The sequence below is a fragment of the Artibeus jamaicensis genome, unplaced genomic scaffold (assembly GCF_021234435.1).
Source record: "Artibeus jamaicensis isolate MK-2021 breed Jamaican fruit bat unplaced genomic scaffold, CSHL_Jam_final contig_797, whole genome shotgun sequence".
In the NCBI taxonomy this organism is placed as follows: domain Eukaryota; kingdom Metazoa; phylum Chordata; class Mammalia; order Chiroptera; family Phyllostomidae; genus Artibeus; species Artibeus jamaicensis.
This window is the reverse complement of record NW_026521977.1, coordinates 19,045,828-19,067,482: the sequence shown is the minus strand read 5'-3', so window position 1 is coordinate 19,067,482 and position 21,655 is coordinate 19,045,828.

Below are 21,655 nucleotides of genomic sequence, written 5' to 3'. Positions count from 1 at the left end.
CATTGATTTTATTTATGTTTCCTTCTTTTTATTTGGTTTCGAAGGTCATCTTTAACCTATAAAGTCAATAACCCTAAGTAGCACTGATCCTGTCTAATTTGGTATTTTACTGGAAACCCAATGGGTATAGAATTAAGGATTTAGAAGGTTCCTTTATAAAATACCATGTTGTTACCATAGCAATGCTTTATTTGTATGTGCATGTGTATGTAAATGATAAGACTGCTTTCAGTGCCTCTATGTAGCTGGTACCAGCTCCACTTCCTATTTTAAGAAACTGAGGAAATTAGTCCTATTATATCAATGACTTTGTCCATCAAGAATAGAGATATATTGAGGAACAAGTATGAAAGACACAGGGATGAGGACTGGGGTGGGGGGGGAATAGGAGGGAGGTGGAGAGACGGGGCAGGGGGGGCTGGGATGGGAGAAATAGACAAAAAAAAACTGTACTCGAAAAATAACTAAATAAAAAAATATATTAAAAAAAGAATAGAGATATAATTTTAAATATGTCACAGAGGTTAATAGTCTAGATATCTCTTCAGGGTCTGTGAAAACATATATATTTCAATAGATTTGGCTTTCTTTGCAATTCTATGAATTGTGTTTTAAGTATTAAAACTATCATTCTAAAAAAAAATCTATAAACTTCACCAGACTACCAAAGGGGCTAAAAAGGGGTAAGACTTTCTAACTACTAATGAATTAGTACCAGTTTGGGGGTGCCAAGGAAAATCAACAACTTTGAAAAATGCAGCATCTTGCCCATTCATCAATCACACCTTTGAAAATGTCCTGGCATCTTTCATTAGCAGGACTGTTTCCAAATCAGGTGTTAGAGGCTCAGTAAACCAAGCCCATTTTTTGGGTTCTTTGTTTTGATATTTTGAGACTTTAAAAAAAAATAGCTTTCTCTCAAACAGCATTTGACTCCAAAGTAGATCACTGGATGATCAAAAAAATCTCTTGCATCAACTTTATCAGATGTATTGACTATCTCATTTTTTATGAAAAAACATTTTCAGCTTTTTCTTTTCTCTCCATGCTTCCAAATTTAAAAGCTATGTACTTGTTTGAATGCCTGAAGGTGGTAATCATTCATTACTCCTCAACCTGTCTATGTCACTATAAAAATGAGGCAAAATATTTTGTTCATGAGAAATGGCTTTAAAATGTGGTTAATTACAAAGAACGGTTGTTGTAGTTATTCCTTATAAGAGTGTTTTCAGCTTGTCATTAGAAAGCCATTTTCAATATAGCACATATTTTAACAAATCACACAAAGACAACTAATTTAGTTGGATACAGATGGCATTTAACTCTGAGCCCAAATTCAAGGGCTTCTCCACCACGCTGGCCTTATCAGTGAATTAACCAATCACTTAATAATGACGTGTTGTTTATTCAGCTTCCACTGATTGATGGGTAGGTTCATTGTATGACATGGTGATGAAGTGATTAAAACACACAAACACATAAAGAGATTCAGAACCAAATCCCTTGCATGAATCACTGTGTTTTAAAAGATGATAGTGTTCAACGCTATCTACCCCTGTCTTGGGTATTGCTGGTTTCCTCCCTCCACCCCACTTACATGCGAGCTCTGCGAGAAACAGGATCTTCCTGCCTCGCTCATTCACTGCCGTTTTCCAAACCGCTAAACCAGTGCCCAGCACACGCAGAACTAGGTGGGTGGAGATGCCTCTTCCAGTACAAATCATTTACAGAAAAGGATAAAACTTTTAAAATCTGATTTAAAACATGACTGAGGTTGCAATTAAGTATGCTGGAAGCCAGCAACTAGAAGAAAGTACAGTTTTATTGTAAATGCACAGCTGGCCATTGTCCCGAGGACATCGGCTGACCTCAGAACCTGGGTTTTGACATACAGCCCAGTCTGGAGACCTGAGGACAATGCCCGGGGCCTGGTCATGGCCATAGGCCCAATCAAATGCCCCTTTCCAAAATGCCACAGCCCTCAAATAGAAACCATCTCAGACAAGGAGGCAGGAAAACAACCCTGTCCTTCAAAAGGAGACTTATCTATACTGGCCTGGGCTCTTAGTGAGGCAGAAAGAAGGAAAAAAGTCTCTTCTTGGAATCTCTAGCCAAATGCCCACACTCACGGCATTTGAGGGCCAGAGTTCGCACTACCAGTGAGGCTGGGAGAACAACTGGCACAGCCACCGAGCTGAAAACGTGACGAAAGCAGTGCCTGGCTGTCACTCTCCTGTGGCTGGAACAGATGCAAGTCCTTACTGGAGAAACACACTTCAAACACAGGACTCTCACAATGGCCCCAGAAAAAGTCTCAAGGCACATGGGCTCACAATCAAGAATCACTAAAAAATAAGAGTAAGTCACTAGGAGTGAAAGTTACCAGAAAACTGCAGATTTTGCCATGATCAGATACAGAATGTAAAATGAGTTTAATATGTGTAAAGAAATAATAGAGGGACTAAACATATGATGAAGACAATTGACTAAACCATTTTTAAGAGAGATAAATAGAATTTCTTAAATATAATATAATAATAAGAACCAAAACACAGGTATGTAACATATTGGAAATAGCCAAAGGCAGATTTTATGAACTTTAAAGTAGACTTGAAGAAATTACCCAGAATACAGCACAGAGAGACAAAAATAAAATCCATGAAAGGGTGAACCCGCTCACTCTGGAGCACAGGGAGAAGGTTTATCATATGTATCATCAGAGTTCTAGAAAGGAAAAAAATAGAGGTATAGGCAGTACTTTTTTAAAGGGCTAAAAAATTTTTCATGAAAGACATGAACTACGAGACTGAAGAAGTGCAACAAATTACAGGCAAAATAAAGAAAAAGAAATCAATGTCTAGACATTAAAAGTTTCAATATTTAGTGAAATTGAAGAACCAAAATCAAGAGAATAATAGCAGTTGGTGAGAAAAGGCGGACCACTGACTTCTCAGCATCAAAAATGAAAGTAAAATTCTATCTTCAAAAAGTTAAGAGAAAATAACCGTCAATTTAGAGTAAGCTAAATTGTCTCTCAAGACAAGGGTGAGAGAGACGTTTACAGGCAAACAAAAAGGGACAGAAGCCGTAACTAGCAGATTCTCACTAAAGAATTTTAAAACAATGGACTCGGAAAGAAGGAAAATGATTCAGAAGGAAGATCTGAGATGTCAGAAGGAATATTTAAGAAGTGTGAGTGCTGGTGACTGGGGCCAACATGGCGGCGCCCATCGGAGTCCATGTGCTCGTCCGCAGAGAGGCCCTGGGACTTTCGCCAAGATGGAGGCATAGGTGGAGACGCCGTGCTTTCTCACACAACCAAGTTTAGAGACAACTAAATATTAGCAACAGAAAACACAGCCAGAATACAGAAAATTGAACTTTTCAGAAGTCCGATAACAATGAATTCTTCAGCCTGACCGGTAAGAAGGGCGAAACCAGCAGCTGGTGGAGCGGGGTTGCACAGGAAAACTCAGTCAGACGAACTCAGGCACACAGATCCCAGGCATGGGGTTGTAAAAGGCTTACCCAGTGAGCGACCCAGTGAGCGACCCAGTGAATGACCAGCAGATCAGGCGAGGGTCAAAGGCAGCAGGTTGACTGTGCTGGTGCATTCCTGTGCAGATAGACCAGTGAGGGAGTGGGCAGTGAGACAGGACTGAGCGGGTCCCTGCAACGGGAAGCAGGAGAGATGGCCGCCATTTCCTGGCTCTGACCCCGCCCCCACATACAGTGTCACAACCCAGGCTTCGCTCCTCACCCAGCAGCAGGAAGCAGGAGAGCGGGACGCCATTTTCCCACTCTGACTCTGCCCCCACATACAGCATCACAACCCCTGGACCCCACCCTGGAGGCCCCGCCCAGCCCCTAAGGCTCAGCTCCTCATACTTAATGGGCGCGAAGAGACCAAAAATGGCTCAAAAAAATCTCAAAGCCCCAGAGCCCATAAATCTAAGTGACAAAGAAATAACAAAACTTTCAGATGCACAATTCAAAACACTGGTGATCAGGATGCTCACACAACTGGTTGATTTTAGTCACAAATTACACAAACATATGAAGGCTAAACTAATGGAAATGAAGGGAAATGCACAGGAAACCAATAGTAATGGAAAGGAAACTGGGACTCAAATCAAAGGAGTGGACCAGAAGGAGGAAAAAAGTGACCAACCAGAAAAGAATGAAGAAACAAGAATTCAAAAAAAATGAGGAGAGGCTTAGGAATCTCCAGGACATCTTTAAACGCTCCAACATCTGAATTATAGGGGTACCAGAAGGGGGAAAGGAACAGCCACCAGTGGAATACTTATTTGAACAAATAATAAAGGAGAATTTCCCCAAGCTGGCAAAGGCAATAGACTTCCAGGAAATCCAGGAAGCTCAGAGAGTCCCAAAGAAGTTGGACCCAAGAAGAAACACACCAAGGCACATCATCATTACATTAGCCAAGATTAAAATGAAGGAGAGAATCCTAGAAGCAGCAAGAGATAAGGGGACAGTCACCTACAAAGGACTTCCCATCAGACTGTCAGCTGATTTCTCAAAAGAGACCTTACAGGCAAGAAGGGGCTGGAAAGAGGTAGTCTAAGTCATGAAATCCAAGACCTACAACCAAGATTGCTCTATGCAGCAAAACTTTCATTTAGAATGGAAAGGCAGATAGTGCTTCTCAGATAAGATCAAATTCAAGGACTTCATCATCACCAAGCCCTTATTATATGAAATGTTAAAGGGACTTACCTAAGAAAAAGAAGATAAAAAAGATGAACAGTGAAAGGACAGCAAACTCACAGTTATTAACAACCACACCTAAAACAAAAACAAGCTAAGAGGACAGCTAGATCAGGAGCAGAACCATAGAAATGAAGATCTCATGGAGGGTTAGCAACAGGGGAGTGGGAGGAGAAGGGGGGAGAAGGCACAGAAAATAAGTAGCATAGATAGTAGATAGAAAATAGATAGGGGGGAGGGTAATAATAGGGGAAATACAGAATCTAAAGAATTTGAGACACGTGTTCACGAACTAAAGGGGGGAATTCTAAGGTTGAGGGGTGTAGGGTGGAGGGGAATGAAGGGGGAATAGAACAACTGTCATGGCATAATCAATAAAATAAAAATTATAAGTACGTAAGTAAATAAATAAATAAATAAAAAGAAATGTGAGTGCTTACAGTTGAACAAGTCTCTCTTTGAGTCCACCCTGGTTGTGTTTTGAGACTTGTCCAAACTATGCTAATTAGAAAGGGGAGGAGAGCTGGGGGCTTCTTACTCACAAAAAAAGATAAACTTGACATGACTAACCACGAACTGTTCATTATAAGAAAACTATAATGCAACTCCACAGTAGAAGAGAATTCTGTTTGCAAATGAAAGCAAACTCTTCAGGGTAGACCCCAAAACTTAAAATTTTCAAGGAAACAGTAATTTCCCCAAATCCTTTTTGAGAGATTATTATTAGGCTGCTTTTTGCAAACATCTGATTCAATAACTCCACTTTCTACCTAGGACTATCTGAGACTTGTTCTCTCACAAATGAATGCCATTGGGGATTTGAGTTTCCCAGGCCCACTGGCTAAATCACGAAGACTCTCCTTCTCAGGATTAGAACGCATTTCAGAGAGTGGGGAGAGAGACTGGGAAAGTCAGATACAATCCCAGTTCACAGAAGGATGGCATGGAGATTTTTCCAACTCCAAATCACTAACGGACCAGAACACGTTCAGAAATGACCAAAGTCACCAGCATGTGGTGCACCTGATGGTCCTTCACAAAACAAGAACCACAGTGTCTGAGAGCCTCAAGGTTACATCTTAAAGGACATTCAGATCCCTGCACTTGGACCACAGAGACGCCAACAGGGAAAGTCAACAGAGGAAGACCCCTTTGATGCAAAAGATGGTGCTTTCTTGCAAAATACAGTGCTTTTGGGAGCTACAGCAAAGTAATGTGTGTCTTCTCATTGACAATGGAGACTCATATACCTAGGTTTCTGAGTGATGTTTCTGGTCCTGAATCCAGTCAAAAAGTTCAAATGATGCTAATACTAAAGTGATGCGGAATCAAATAATAGGTATCATGAGTGCTGCTCTAATGAAACACCCTCTCTTTGGCAGGCAAGACTTAAGCTCCCAGACCCTAAGCCAGTGCCAGCCAAAGCAAACATCTGGGTTCAGAGGAGTTCTTCTGTAACGCCCCAGGCGTTAGCTAAGGAGAAACTGGGGTAAAAACCAGGAATGGAACACTAAGTCTATGTCTTAACTGGTTGCCTGTTGACTGTTTCGTTCAAATGGGCCAGTTAGCTTAGTGAAGCCACGAACCAACAGTCAGTAAACCACCAGCTTAACAAATATTTCCCTAGAAATGACCAGTAATTGACTCAATTAACCAATCTATCTCCCTTAAAATAGTATAGCTCCTTCTAAAAAGATCCATATGAACCAAATCTTTGTGTCCCCCCCCAAAAAAAAATTAAGAAAGGAAAAAAGATCTGCCCACTTTGATGCCAACAGTTAGCCAGCAGTGGGGAAACTGAGGCAGGGTCAGTGAAGAAGAGAGTGGCCTGGACAGGGCGAGAGAGAGGCAGGCAGGTGCTTGTGGGTCAGCCAGGCAGGCCAGGTTCCAGGAAGGAATCCCGACTGCAACTCAGGAAGCAGGGAAGAGTCCCCTTTGTCCAGTCTGGACACACAAGCAGAGGGTGAGGGTCAGGTCCTCTGCACCCACACCTGGCCTAGAGCAGCAGGGTGACTTCCCAGCTGACCCACTGACAGGGATAAGAATGGTAATAAACAGTCGGATCCGATCACTTCAAGTGCAGGAACTGGGTAGGAAAGAGCAAGCAGGGTGAAGGTCTTCTTGGGGCTGGCAAAGGCAAGCCTTACCAGTAGGAGGTGGCGAAGTTGTAATAGTTCTTTTATATCAAGGATTTCCTATGTGTCATGCACTTGGACAAACACTCTCACCCTTGCAACCATCCTGTAAGGTACCAAGTGTAATTCCCATCTCACAAATGAGGGAAGATCCAGAGCGGTGATGCAGTGTGTCTCCTTGGTAAGTGGCAGAGCTGAGAGTGAAACAGAACTGTCTGGCTCTGAGGCCCACAGTGTCTGCGACTCCACACCTCCCCGGTCTACGGCTCTTCAACCTCCATCAGAGCTGCCTGCCAGTGATCATGCTGCTTGAATAAACACCCTTTTCTCTTCTGGCATCTTCTCATAAGTCATTTTTTTCTTTTTTAATCTTGGCTAAGAGGAGGTAAAAGCCTTTTCCATTCACATCCATGGAAGGTCACCACCATAGAGTAAATCCACTCTGTCAAGCTAATCTGTTTTTAAAATAATGTGTATATATGAGAGTACTCTAAAAAGTTTGAAGTTGTTATTAAAATAATTACCACACGTGTCCATATAAGCCAACTCATCTGAGAATATTTTAGGACTAAAATATCAGACATAGATTTTAATGCTGACAAGGTGAGATGGCTAGAACTACTTCATGGAGCTTAAGTCAACAATTGTGGTGGATAACTGCAACGCTTTTCCTTTCACAAGTGAAATGTCCATTTTCCAGAGGATACACCACTTTGGAGTTGAAGGGTTCCCAGGAGGTGGCCCAGGTATTGGGAGATCTGGGGTCATATCCAGCCCTGCCCCTAACTAGCTGGCTGTGCTTAGACATGATACCCGCCTCCTTCCCTTCTCTCCTGCCCGTCGTTCTTCCTCCATCTCAGTTTCCTCCTCTGAAAGGTTGTTTGCTATACCTATTAAGAGTGAGGATTTAGGTTTGTGTCTGCCCCCACCATTCCCACTGTATGACCTTGGACAAGTTACCTACCCATTCTGTTACCTCCTTTTCATCATCTCTATGAAGGATAACAGTACCCACCGTGACAGTTAATTTTATGTATCAACTTGACTGGGTCATGGGGTACCCAGATATTTGGTTAAACATTACTCTGGGTGTATCTGTGAGGTGTCTCTGGATGAGATTAACACATGAATCAGTGGACTTGGTAAAGAAGATGCTCCGCATTGTGAGTGGACCTCACCCTATCCTGTGGAGGCCTGAATAGCATCAATGGCTGAGTAAAAAAGAATGCGCCCTCTCTGCCTCATTGTCTTCAAGCTGGGACACCCTCTTCACCTGCCTTTGAATCAGACTCAGATGGAACTAAACCAGCTGCTCTCCTGGGTCTCTATCTGGCCTGCCAACAGCAGATCTTGGGATTTCTCAGCCTCCATAACTGTGTACACTCATTCCTTACAATAAATATCTCCAGAGATAGATGTAGGTATAGGTTTAGGTACAGGTAGAGGTATAGGGCCCTGGCTGGTGTAGCTCAGTGGATTAAGCCCAGGCCTTCAAACCAAAGGATCAAGGTTTGATTCCCAGTCAAGGCACATGCCTGGGTTGCAGGCCAGTTCCCAGCAGAGGAGACAGGAGAGGCAACCATACATTGATATTTCTCTACCTATCTCCTTCCCTTCCCCTCTAAAGATAAATAAAAAATTTTTTTTAAGTATAGGCATAGGTATAGAGAGATATGTAGATAGCTCCTATCAGTTCTGTTTCTCTGGAGAACCCATACTAATAAACTATCTCGGGGTTACTTTGGAATTAAATTAGATGATACTCTGGCACATCGTAAGACCTCAAAAAATATTATAGTTAACCACTGGACATTCAGCATCCTAGTCCTATGAGCCTTTTAACTAGAACCATAAAGTGTGTAAAAGCAAGAGTTGTTTTTTTTCTCTAAAGCTACAGAATTGTAAAAAATTAGGTTACTTCCTGTGCAACCACAGGTTTCTTCCTTTTCCTCACTATGACAGTTGTGTGATGTATAGCGACGCTGTGATTATGGTGAATCTATGAAAACCTACAAAAACAGAGCTGATGCCAGGGTCTACATTACAGACCCATTTGCTTCCTCACCTTTGGTCTCCCCGCCTCTTTCTAAAGCAAATGTTCGTCCCATCCCTATTCAGGTGGCCTTTCGATTTGCTGAACTTAAAATAAGTCAAGACACTCAGAGCTAATTAGCCAGACTTAATGTAATTCTTCTTACTGAGCAAATCAGAGAAGAATCCTGCAAAAGCTAAAAGGAAAGGGCATATCACTTTGTGGTTAAGGGAGAGGCTGAAAGACAAAAGTCTCGGGCTTTTCCAAGTAACCTTTTACTTTTGCAGTTTCCAGAAATAGCACAGCTTTTCTTCGGACCATTTCTAGGAAATAAAACACCAAACCACCATTTACATTGCAGGCTGACATCATTCCTTGATTCTTTTCAAAATCAAAAGATGACCTGGGCAGTTCACCAGAGGGTCTTTCTTCTGGGTACCAATCATACAAAATGCTTTTATACACTTTTATACACTTGAGTGGTTCTCAAATAGGTACCCAAATGAAAATTTGAAGTCTAGTTATCACAAACTATTCTAACTACTTAAAGAATCTTGTCATAAGAATGTCCATATTATTGTCCATAACCTGTGATCATAAAGGAGGGAAGGTACTTTGATTTCCACTGAGAATCTCAGCAGCTTTAGAGAGATCTAAACTATCACCGTGCCCACAAAGGACTACAGAAAAAACCTGCCAGTTATGAAACCATTGGAACTGTATCGTCAAATATATTTCCAAAGAAAAGTCATTGAAGGTGAACCCTATGAGTCATCATGGGGCAAGGTCAAGTGGAATGAGAATTCCCAGGTGCTACTTCAAAGGTTCATTCAACAAATATTAATTGGCCACCTATTATGTGAGCAGCATGGTGCTAGGTGTTTGGGTCTACAGTGGTAAACAAAACAGAAATACCAAATACCCCTTGCTCCCCCAGGGCTGCTGACAGCATTCAGGTCAGTCCGATCCTCTAACATGGCAGAAGCTGCCTAGGGCACCCTGCAGGACGCTGGCATCTCGAAGGGCACGACAGAGATTATCTGGGGAAATTGAGATGGAAGCAGAGAAAGGGCAGGTTTGAACTGTGTCGATAGCACTAGAAAAAAATGCTTCCAAATTACGGCACACTTTGCTTATAAACATGAAACTATGCAAAAATAAGTGTAAATGTAAAACCACTTCTCAAAATTAAAGAAGAAATAATTGGCCTGATTTTACCTAATGAGTTGTCACAGCACACCCTCCGGGTAAGTCTAGGCCTTGTGGATGCACGACTTTCCTACCTGCTGAAATGTTTCACTGATCAAGGGGAAAAGACTCAGTTCTGTAACTTTCATCCCACCTACAGCATCCTAAACATAACTTATTACAAATAAGAGTCTGTTCCAGTATTTCTCCAAAATATTTTGTGGAAAATAGGTTGTATGGGTTAAAAAAAAAAGGGGGGAGAAAGAAAGTGAAAAAAATATGGCAAAAATATTCTCTTAGAGATTTATAATGAACATTAGTATATTACAAACTAGAAGTCCCAAGTATTTATGTTACTGTATGGGGCATAGTTATAAACACTGGGAATACAGCAGTGAACAAAAACAAAGTCCTTGCTTGAATGGAGTTGACATTCTAATAGGGATACCAAGCAATAAATAAGTGCTAAGGAGGGATCCGAAGAGGGAGAGCATTGTTTACACACACACACACACACACACACACAGTATGTCAGCAGAGACTTCATTGATACTTGGGCAGAGAGAGGAAGGGAGAAAGCCACGTGGCTTACAAGAGGAAGTATACTCCAGGCAAAGGAAGCGGTGTGTGCAAAGGCCCTGAGGCAGGAGTGTGTTTGACAAGTTTGACAAAGAGGCTAGTGTCGGCTGAGTGGTACAAAGAAAGGGGGGACTGATAGGAGACAAGGTGGAAGAAGAAGCAAGGACTAAATCATAGAGAGATTCTGGCTCAAACTTGGAGTGAAATGAGATGCAATTGGAGGTTTCAGAGCAGAGCTATGAGGTGATCTGAATTATAATTTAACAGGATCTCTCTTGCTGCTGTGTTTCATACAAAATAAATGGTGCAGACAAGGGGAGAGGCAGGGAGGCCAATTAGCAGGCTGATTCAAAATTGCAGCTAACAAACGATGGTGCTGTGGATCAGGGTGACTGCAGGCTGTGAGATATGATAAGCCCGGATACATGGTAGAGCCAGGTGGACGAGGAAAAAAGAAGTCAATGACAATGCCAAGATTTCTGGCCTGAACAACGGGAAGGATAGAGTCACCCAGGGAAGTGATGATAGAAAAAGAAGAGTCTGATGCTGAACTCTGAGGACATTTGGTGTTTAGAGATCAGGAAGATGAGGAGGAGCCAGCAGTAGCTGCTGAAAAGAGTGAAGAAATCATAGTATCTGGGAAGCCAAGTGAAGAAAGCATCTGAAGGAAGAAGCGCCCCTTCCTTAAAAGCTGCTGTGAGGGCAGTAAAACAGACAATTGAAATGGATCACTGGACTTGACAGAGTGGGAAGCCACTGGTGACCTCGATACGAGCGACTTTGTGGAATGATAAGGAGGAACATCCAGGAAGAGTAGATTCCAGAAAGAATGGGAAACCCAACAACAAAAAACAAGCAACCCAAAGAAAAAAATGGGAAAGGACTTGAATAGATATTTTTCCAAAGTTATAGAAATGGCCAAAAAGCATATGAAAAGATGTTGAATATCATTAGCCAGTAGGGAAATGCAAATCAAAACCATAATGAAATACCACTTCACGTCCACTAGGGTGGCCATGAAAAAGAAGGAAATAGCAACTATTGGTAAGTGTGTAAGAGAATCGGAACCCTTGTACATTGCTGGTGGTAATGTAATATAATCCAGCCACGTGCTCCAAGCTTCCAAACAGTTTGGCAGTCTCTCAAAAAGTGAGACACAGAATTAATTACCATTTGACCCAGCAATTCCACTCCCGGGGATATGGCTCAATGTATTGTAAAAAGATACTCAAATACTTCAACATGAATGTTCATTGCCTCACTATTCACAATGGCCAAAAGGTGGAGACAACCCAAGTGTCTATGGATGGTTCAATGAATGGATAAACAAAACGTGTTACAGACATGCGATGGAATATTACCAAGCAATAAAAAGGGATGAAATTCTGACGCATGCTACAACGCAGATGAACCTTGAAAACACTATGTTAAGGGACGTATGGTCAACATATCGGATGTCATCATTTAGATGAAATATACGAAACAGGTCAGTCCAGAGAGACAGAAAACAGACCTGTCGTTGCAGGGGGCTAGGGGACGGGAGAAGACAGGGTGAGTACTTAAAAAAGCATAGGATGAGTGTTGCTTTGGGGATAATGAAAAGGTTTTGAAACTAGATAGAGGTGGTAGTTACTCAACATTTTAAATACACTAAATACTACTGAATTGTATATTTTAATATACAGAGTAGTTAGTTCTGTGTTCAGTGAATTTCACCTTGATTTAAAGAGTGAGAGAATGGGAAGAGGAATTGGAGAGTGTAAGAAAACTCTTTCAAAGAGTTGGGTTGAAAAGGCGAACAGGGGCACAAAGCAGGCTGAACGGGGTGTGGTCCAGGGACAGGGACAGGCTCCTAAAACGGGCACAGATCAAGTGACACGGGAGAAAGGGGACCTGAGGGGGGAAGGGGCCAGCAGGAGGTCCTCGACCTCTGTACATGAATCAAACACGGCTCATCCTCACCAAAAGAGAAGACAGAAGACAGGCAGTTCGGTCACAGCTGTGGTGGGGGAGTGCGGAAACCCTTCTTGGGACTACCCTTTGGGGGAGCAGGGAAGATGTGGACATTTTATGAGGCAGAAAAAGGTCCAAAGCACCTGCAGGGTGGCAGGTGACTGGGCTCGGGCTCCGGCCAGGCAGCTCCAACAGCCCACTTGAGGTTAGTGATAATAAGCTGAGGGTGTGGTTTTCTCCAGCCACATTTGCTTGCTGGGTCAAGGTGGAGAGCTATTTAACTTATTTATCCCCAAATTCCCCAAAACATGTTTGAGTATAGAAACCTATTAACAGCCCCAAAGAGCCTACATAAAATGCCAGTCCAATGCTTGAACAGATAATAGGGATAAAAAGATACTGGTATCCCTTATTCCTCTTTTTTATTGAGTGTAGGCAGAAATGATAATGGAGGAGCCAGGTCTGGAGGCCCCACAGGGGAGCGCAAGCATTACACTGGTCCAGGGGAGCATCTCAAAGAGGAAAGGAGAACGAAAGAGCACAGCTACCAGAATCTGAGCTCTGGAGTCAGATTTCCACTCCAGCTGAGTGAGCCTAGGCAAATGAATCTGTCTGAGATCTATCACAGAAATGGGAGACCCATCATCTGACTCTCAATGATGCTATGAGGATTAATGATGATAAGCACTTAGCACTCAGCTTCTAGCATGTAACAGGCACCCAGTCTAAGGAGGCAACACTATTAGCCAGTCGGCTCGGTCAGATCAGCCAGGTGAAAGACGATACTGCTAAAACAGTCAGTTTCAGGTACCCAACCACCTGTGCTCCAGGATGGCCTCTGGGATTCTCAGAGTTAATACACCTTGCTCTCATTGATAGGAACTCATCTGTCAGGATACAATTTGACTGCTTTAGCTTTAGAGTAAATTGGTGTTTCTAGCTCCTAGGTCTCTATGCCACAAAGGAAGCCCCCTCCACTTTCTATAAAATGGTGTATTTCACAAAAGCTGCCGTGTATCCCAGGATGATTTTTTTAACTTTTGAAATTATTTGAGACTTAGAGAAAATTACAAAGACAGTACAGAGAGTTGGGTGCCCTTCAGCCAGCTTTCTCCCGAGGTAGCCTTTCACATAATCATAAGACAAGCCGCCAGCTACTCCACAGACCTTATTTGAATGTTGCCAGCTTTGCCTCTAATGTTCTTTTTCTCATGCAGGACCCAGTCCTGATTTAGCTCCCAAGTCTCCTTAGCCTCCACCAATCTGTGGCAGTTCCTCAAGTCTTTGTCTTGCACAACCTTGACGTCTGCAAAGAGAACTGGTCAGCTATTTTGTAGAATGCCCCTCAGCTTGGGTTGGTCTGGTATTTTCTCACGATAGTTAGTCTGTGCATTTTTAGTAAAACCCTCCAGATGTGATGTTTTGCCCTTCTCAGAGCATCAGAAGAGGGGTGCACATCGATACACCTCATTACTGATGCTGTCACCTTTGATCATTTGGCCAAGGTGCTGTCTTGCTGCGTTTCTCCATCCCTATTGTATCTGCTGCCGTGTGAAAGGATTCCAGCCTTTCCCCTGACCATGTGGAAATAAGCAGGTGTTTTCATCCGCCTTCCACTAGTGGTAGACATCTGTCTACCACTAAATGTGATCGAGCTCAGCACCCAAAGCTCTTTGTTCCTTCTTTTAATCACGTCTGAGAGAAATTTATCTCCAAATATGTTTAGAAGAGAAGAATTTAGCTACAGGCTCAGTCCACAGCACCTGCCCCTTGTCATCAGCCACAACCAGCAGCCCTTCACCCTCTAGTGCCCCCAAGTCCCATATCAGAACTCAGGTATCTCAATAACAAAGAGCATCAGCCCCGTGATGAGCGCTGCATTCAAGGCCCTTCACCCCCATCATCTTGGTTTCTCCCAGCTCTGAGAATATCAGCTGTGTTTGGGAGAATGAGGAGACCTAGGGGAGTTGAAGCACCATGTCTGAAAGCTACAAACCTCAGTTCTGGAGTGGCTCCCATCTTGAATAATTCGGTTCTCCACCAAGATGTTCATGAAAAAATGTCTCAGTTGTCCAGCAAAACTTCGGTTCTCAGCCCGACCACCCATTTGTGCTGATGCCTGCAAGGTCAGTCTTTCTGTGTGATTTGGTTTTCGAGCATGTCACTTCACAAAGAGCCTTCTGTGAGGCATTTTAGGAGTTCGAAAACCAAGGGCCCAGCACAGTAAGGGGAAGAGCAGACACCCACACCCAAGGCCGCCTGCTCTCTGCCCTCTGACACAACCCCAACCTGCAACACGAAGACCGATCGACATGGGAGGGAAATAGCTTCCCCACGGGGCCCAGCTCCCCAGGTGCTAACAAAGCAGTTGGACCCTATCATAATGACAACTACCTTTCATGTGACAGGAGTGTGGTCCTTCCCTGGGTCTTGTCTTTTTAAATTCTGTAACAGCCATGAGATGGGTAGTACATACCCATTTCACAGAGGTCAGAAAGAACAAATCAGGTGCCCAAGATCCAAAACTCAGAATCTAAATCTGGCCGTGCCTCTAATGTATAGAATATATAACTCGTTACACAGACACACTGCTGGCAAAATCCAGACTGAGGAATTCTATGAGAGAAACCACCTAGTTTCTTTTTCTTTGCACTTCTATGTGAAAAAAGTAGAAATAAAGGAGAACCAATAGATTAAAAGAAACTTAAAAGACATTTTTACAAATTGCAAGACATGCACTTTATTTGGATCCTGTTTCAAACAAACTGTAAAAACAAAAAGAAAATTTATAACATTTTGACTGTATTGGAAATGTGTCCAGAAACCTGTTATTACAAAATTATTAATGTATTCAGATGTGTTAGTAATATCTTATTTTTAAAAACTTCCTATCTTTTATAGATTCATACTAAATATCTATGAATGAAATAGTATGACATTTTGAATTTTATTAGAAATGATACTGGGGGAAGAGGGATAGAAGGCACTACAGTTGAAACAAATAAGCTATTAGTTAATAAATGGGGGGAGCTCATTATACTATTCTGCATATTTTGTGTATATCAAACCCTCTCCATAATAAAATATTCCAAAAAGTGCCCAAGATCACACATACTACAAATGAGGGGCAGAGTCCGGACTTACAGTCAAGTGATACAAGTTCAAAAGCCATCTTCCTCCCACTCTTGCTGCTGCACCTGACCTCTCTCCTATATGTTAATCCAATTTCAAATATTATGTTTCGAAAGGAAATGCCACAACAAATAATTCACACAAGCCCAAAGTTTCTTCAGCAAAAGCTTTAGTACAAAGTACAAAATATAGCTGTCAGAGAGACAAGTACTAGCAGGAAGGTCCCTTGACACACCATGGTGACAAAGAAGCACTTTCAACACCTGCAGGGCTTCGTTCGCTGCAAATTCAGAGAAAAGCAGCAGAAAATGAACTGACCAAGAGAACCAAGACCCCACTAAATGACACATCTTTAAAATAGGACTTGAGGACCAAGAGGAGCTATTTGTAAGAATCACAGAGAAGGCCCTCTTCTGGTCTGGATAATAACACGTATGTAACACCTTAAAAAGTGCCCTCAGATTAATTAACACATCTTAGGCTCTCAAAAGTTTCTTGCATAGAGTTAGATCACATATTAATATCCCTGATCTACAAAGCAAATGCGATAGATATAAAGAGGTCAAAATGTGCTACTTGGACAGGACTCAAAGCCAAGATTTCATTCATTCATTCACTCATTCATTCATTCAACAAGCACTGACTTTACCAGCTTTCTATTCTAAGTGCTGAGTATAGAGATACTGGAGACCCATGGTCTCTGGACTAGAAGAGTTTAAGGATTCCCCATGCCTTGCAAACAGAGTCCAGGAGGAAAGCACTTTCCCCAACCCCTTCTCCCACTCAATCCCCACCCTGGGTCCCACAGACATCAGGATTCTGCCAAAGCAGGCTGGCTCTGGGTGGGAGAAGTACCACTAATGGGTACTGTGTATGTAAAGCTTGAATGACGATCCTCGTCTTCCTGTTGAATCTCTTCTGTTTGCCCTTTTCATCAATATCCACAGCAGGTATGTATTTTCACACATAATAAAAGATCAAACCACAACAGAATGGTGTCAACTTCACCCACAGATAAAGGAATCATATTTATGTCATTCGACGAATATTTATTGAGCACTTTTATCATAAGCCAGGTACACAGGGGACCAAATTATAAATATACGACAGGAGCCTACATTGAGTAGGGGCCACAACCATATACTTAACAGCCAGAGGGACAGTGTTGTTTGTGCAATGTACCATTGAGTTTTTAACACCTAACAACTTTGATCAGCTATCAGCTTTTCTTATTCTTTTCCTTGTTTTTAACAGCTACGTCTGCTGACCTATGGCATCTCACAATGAGCCACATGTGCCATATTCTGTAGATTTAACTCAGAGAGAGAATGGGGAATGCGAAGGTTGAAAAGGGTGTCTTACAATTGATTGAAATATAAGGACTGGCATCTCATTTTTTAAGTTTATTCTAAAAGAGAAGCATATTTTAGGGAATCACATCCAGCTTGAGGTAGGGAGTATGGGGGGGGCAGGTGGTGGTCAAGGAAAGTCTCAAGGAGAATGGAGCTTCTGAGGAAGACCTGGAAGGACTCAAGAATCCTAGCAAGTAAGCAAGTGTGGGAGGGCATTCCTAGGGCAGCAGTGATCCAAGCAAAGCATAAGAAGCCATGACAAGGGCAAAACACACTTGAAACTAAGGATGCAGTGCATTTGGGGAGAAGCACACAGGGCAATGGCTGTTCATCACATGTGTGACGAAGGGCCACCTGGGGATGCTTATGGACCATCCCACGCCCCACTCTCAGGGATTCTGATTAAGAAAACCGAAAGAGCAGAGCCTGGGAATCCACGGGTACAGGGGGGTCAGGATGACACTCTGAGACTCAGTGGTACAAGAGGCATGATAAGAAACCTGGCAGGAGAGGTGGCCACGCATGGCTCCAGAACACACGCTTCGTGGGGCTGCGATGGCAGAGACAAGTGTTGAACGGCTGCTGTGATCATAACTGTACTTGAAGAGTGTGATTCTCAAGGTGTGGTCTCTTGTTCAGCAGCAGCACCTGGGAACTCGTTAGAAATGAAAATTCTTGGACCCCACCTCAAATCTACTGAATTAGAAACCTAGGGTGGGATCCAGTGGTCTGTGTTTTAAAAGTCCTCTGCTACTTCCGCTGCCCACTCAAGTCTGAAAAGCGCTGCTCTGAGCTCACATTGGCGAGAGTGTGTAATGGGCTAAGGACTGCATTAAAATCCCCACCATTTCCTTTCCAGCTGGCTTCACGTTAATATTGTTATCAGCTTCTCCCTCCCCTAAAACCTGGGGCATGGGGGTAAGCTACAAACCAGCTTGTATCTGAATGACTTACTAATCCCCTTTACAAATCACTAACATTGACCAAGAATCTATAAAAGTATTAAAATGATGGTGTTCAGTTCCTACCACTCCAACTGGAACATGCATACGAATCACCTGCAGAGCTTGTTAAAGTGCAGATTCTGAATCCAAGAGTCTGGACTAGGACCTAGGATTCTGCACTCTGAACAAGCTTCCAGGCGACGCTGCTGCTACTGGTCCAGAGCCCACCCTGGGAGTAGCATGGAATCGTATGATTCTAGCAGTTGAAAAGCCACTGTGTTAGGACATCATCTCCCCACCAGCTGGGCTTTCCTCTCAGATGTGGGACCCCCACCCTGTGGTCTGCTGCAACAGCCCCTCTGCCCACCCCCCCCCACACACACACCCCATGTCTTCCCTTTCTCCAAGTCAGCCGCTGAGTGAACACTTCCATGGGCACAGTCCCCTGAGTGAGAAGAGGGGCTCTTTGTGCCCATGATGCCCATGGAGGGAGTTAATGCACCTCCCCAAGCACTCTCCAAGCGCCTCCAGAGGGGCTTTGGCAGACAGCAGGCTCTGGCTCATTTGTTTGCACAGCTAACTATCCATTATTTAACACATAAACTATCAGCTAGAGCTGCATTTGTGGCTGCAAATCAACAGCCATTCCTCAGGGCTGGAGGGGCCTTTGTCACAGTCCCACGAGTTCCATCGGTGGAAAACAGTAGAAATCCCAGCTGGGACCACTGCGTTAACTCAGTGAAAACCACGATGCCTGCAGACAGCACATCCCTAGCAAGTGGGAGCTCGGCACACTGCGCCACTCGCCTGCTCCACGAGCTCATCAAATACAACAGTTCGTGGTTATGAAACCTTTCTTCTAAAAAAAAGTACTGCAGAGTTGCAGCTCAAGACTTCGCTGTAAATATTTACTAACCACAACTGTCAAGACACAGCTTCTCGATCTCCACAGGGTCCATTTTCTGGCTTTCCCTGCCGGGCAGTTCAATTTCCACTCCCCCGTCCCTCCCTCAAAAGGCATTTCTTACATAAAGCTGTTCTATGAAAATCCACATGACCTCTGTATAACAGCTCAACTAAAATTAATAAAAGGCTTGTGAGATATAAATCAGGAGTCTTCACATTGGAGCGGGATGAGTGGGGAGTAGCTTCGTGGATGCTCTTTCTGTGTACGAGATCATAAAATGATGATTTAATCGCTAGGGAATACTTATCACAAATCCTGTCAGATGATGCACTGTGAAATTTATGCAGCTAAAGCTCGAGTGTACAATATAAAGAGATTGCTCAGATGTCTTGGACGTACTGGCCCAGCTCCACTGTTTATTACATGGAGGTTTAATATTATAATACATTCTCTTTGAAGAGTTCCTGTTGGGGGAAAAAAAGCTATTCAACAAATGATATTTAATGTGTACACTTAACAAAGGAGAAGAAATAGCACCATCCCAATGGCTCTCTTGTGAAGGATGGGGGAAAGTCTAAGGAATAATGAATCTGACTATAAGGAAAGGATAAGGGAAAATAGACTGAGAATAGAAACACTCTGTGCCTTGAAAATGGATTCAAGAACCACCAACATATCCGTAGTGTAAGCAGAAACCATCAAGTATAAAGATGGGCTAATAAAAATTTCAAGGTACGATTATTATTAGATGGCTCTCCACCAAACCCATTACTCAGTTCTCATAAAACTTGCCGCTCAGCACTGAAGCAGCGATAGTATATTTTTTAGGGTGGCCATTTTTATTTCTATGTTGAGAGGCAAATGTAAGGGAAAACCGTAAAGGATGCGGGGAGAGCTGCTGGCCTGGAAGAAAACAGACCTGAATTCTAGCCTCCGACTCTCAGAGGGGCTACAACAGAAGCGAGGTTGGGGCACACGGCTTGTACGTAACCCAGTGTTGAATGGAAATGCCGTTTGCCGTTCTTTCCCTGGCCCTCCATTCAGGGCTGTCCCCACCCCTCCACAGCCCTACTAAATGCTGCTTATACGTTTGAAAAATACAGACTCTCTCTGTGAGTCCTTTCATCCCCGAGTCGCTATCCAGACACCCTACAGCACGACATTCCTGGACCCAGCCATGGCAGAGGCCCAAAAGCCAATTACAATTTCCAAGAGCACAGAGATGTGTCCACCTTCTTCTTTAATGTATCCATCCCCAGTGCCCAGAGCGTGAGCCGGACCGCTGGTGTGAACTCAGTATCTCCAGGTAACAAAGGAAAGATTCCAAAGACTACTCGGCACATGAAGCCATGGTGAAAATTCTGAAAACGGTCACGGCCATGTCAGTTCATTTATTCCACAAATATTTACTGAACTCCTCGCCTGGATGCTGGGACATACCAACAAACAAAACAGTTCCTGCCTTCAAGCGGCTGATATTCCAGCTGGGAAGACAAAACGAATAATGTACGTGTCAGGTGGTGAACACTGCTGGAGAGAAAAGCAAAGCAGGATAAGACGGGTGCAAAGCTCCCTGCAGGAGGGTGGTTGCAAGCAGAAATCCCTGGTGAGCATTTGAGCAGAAACCCGAGAATATGAGAAAGGTAGTCACGAGGGGATGTAGGGAAAAGCATACCAGGCAGAGGGAACAGCAAATGCAAAGACCCTGCAAAGGGGCCAGGTGCAGAAACACAGATGAGGTAGAGGAAACGGCCAAAGGTGGGGAGCAGGTAATACAAGGCAATGTTCTCCCCACTGGGGGTCACAACCCATGTGCGGTCATGAAATTCATGCACCAAGTCGCAACCTGCACCTTTAAAAATGAAACAGGACAGAGTCAAACAGAAGCAGGCACTGCCCGCAGTGAGGCTCAGTGCTGTTTGGGGGAACACTGGTGGGGTGCGTGTGCACTCACACACGTGTGTCTGTGCTGTGGCGCAGTATCAAATGTGCTTCTCACAGTGAGTTACTGTCAAAAAGCTTAAAAAACATGAATGTCAGACTCAACAGATCTGTACTGAGAAATATACCATCCATTAGCCATATGTGGCTATACAGTTTAAATTAACAAAAATTAACATTCAGTTCCTCGGTCACACTAGGCACATTGCAAGTGCTCGGTAGCCATACGTGACTCATGGCTAAAGCATTGGACAGAGCAGATATAAAACATTTCCAACAGAACACAGAAGTTCTCTTGAAGAGCACAGTTCTGGGTCATTCATTCTCTGAGCTTGTGACCCCTCTGTCACCTGAGAGAATTACAGGTGTGTCCCAGAGGGTCAGATGAATGGGTTTTCTAAATAGAAGGCTCTGAGTTTATATTGTTTCATAATCCAGCTGGCACCCAGCTGGAAAACCCACATAAAACCCAAATATGCTGAAAGTCACCCTGACACCTACAAGCCATGTGTGTGGGCTGGTGAGGCTTAATGTGTCTCCATTGCCTTCTCCACAAAGCAACTACTAATAAATAGCCACCCTTTGTTTTGAATTATAAGGACTTACTAAGTGGATAAAACTATGAAATGTATAAAGTCCCAAAGGAGAGTACTTCAGGAACGGGCAGCTGACCAATTGTGGTACAACAGTGTGATTTTTAAAAATTCATTTCCTGGCCCTGAGCGAGGGCTGAAACCAAATCCAATGCAGACATGATATTG